Genomic DNA, 835 nt, shown 5'->3' on the forward strand with positions numbered 1-835 from the left:
AAAAGTGAGGTGTGCTGTGATTGGCCAGCTATCCAGTGCGTTGTGATTGGCCGAATACCTCAAGCGTGTGACAGAAATGTAACGCCCCTTGCCATATTGTGATGCCGTTGTCCGGCCGGAGCGACGAGACAAAAACATTAAAACCTATTATAAACGAGGCATTTGTTGCATCCAGTGGGGACATAATTACGAATAATATGACTTATACTGTCTTTTTAGGCGTTGCATCGCGCCGCATAGACATAAAACCATGTCCGCATTTGTGATCGGAGAAATGACAAACAACAAGCGCTAATCTACACTGCTCAAAACTCGCGTTTGAATCGTCAGTGGCAAATCCTTTAAATACGAAAACCTGCTTTCAGTCTGTGAGTCAGAACAGCTGGCACTGTAGTCTACTCTACCAGGTTCAGGAAACAGTCCTCCATAAAATGTGCTGCACACATCTGAATATTTGGGTTGAACTGTTCTGAAACAGTGTTGTAAATACAACTTAACCACTGATTTCTAGTTGTGTCCTCTTTTGGAATGCCAAACAAAGTAGTTTCGCTTTCACAATGAAACACACAGCGTCACACACTTGAGTGAGTGAGCTTGAGTGATCGGCGGGCGGCAGATTTGACGAAGGAGCATGTGACGACCCGGGGCTGGACTCCGCTTCGTCCACGGTGAAATCCTATCCGGCGATCCACAGCGTAAAGTTGATGTATTTCCTCAGCGACCAGCACGGATCAGCTCTAGGCATGACGAAGCGGATATCGTCCTCTTTTGGAAGGCCAAACAAAGTAGTTTCACTTTCACAACAAAACACACAGCGTCTCCACGACATGGCGGC

General features: G+C 46.5%; 1 pseudogene; it reads left to right on the plus strand.

Annotated features, from left to right (window-relative positions):
• The window catches only part of LOC107713005 (sphingosine kinase 1-like), a 4,048-nt pseudogene that overhangs the window by 972 nt on the left and 2,241 nt on the right, over window positions 1-835 (plus strand).

Source organism: Sinocyclocheilus rhinocerous, unplaced genomic scaffold, assembly GCF_001515625.1.
Source record: "Sinocyclocheilus rhinocerous isolate Xijiao unplaced genomic scaffold, SAMN03320098_v1.1 scaffold1681, whole genome shotgun sequence".
NCBI lineage: Eukaryota > Metazoa > Chordata > Actinopteri > Cypriniformes > Cyprinidae > Sinocyclocheilus > Sinocyclocheilus rhinocerous.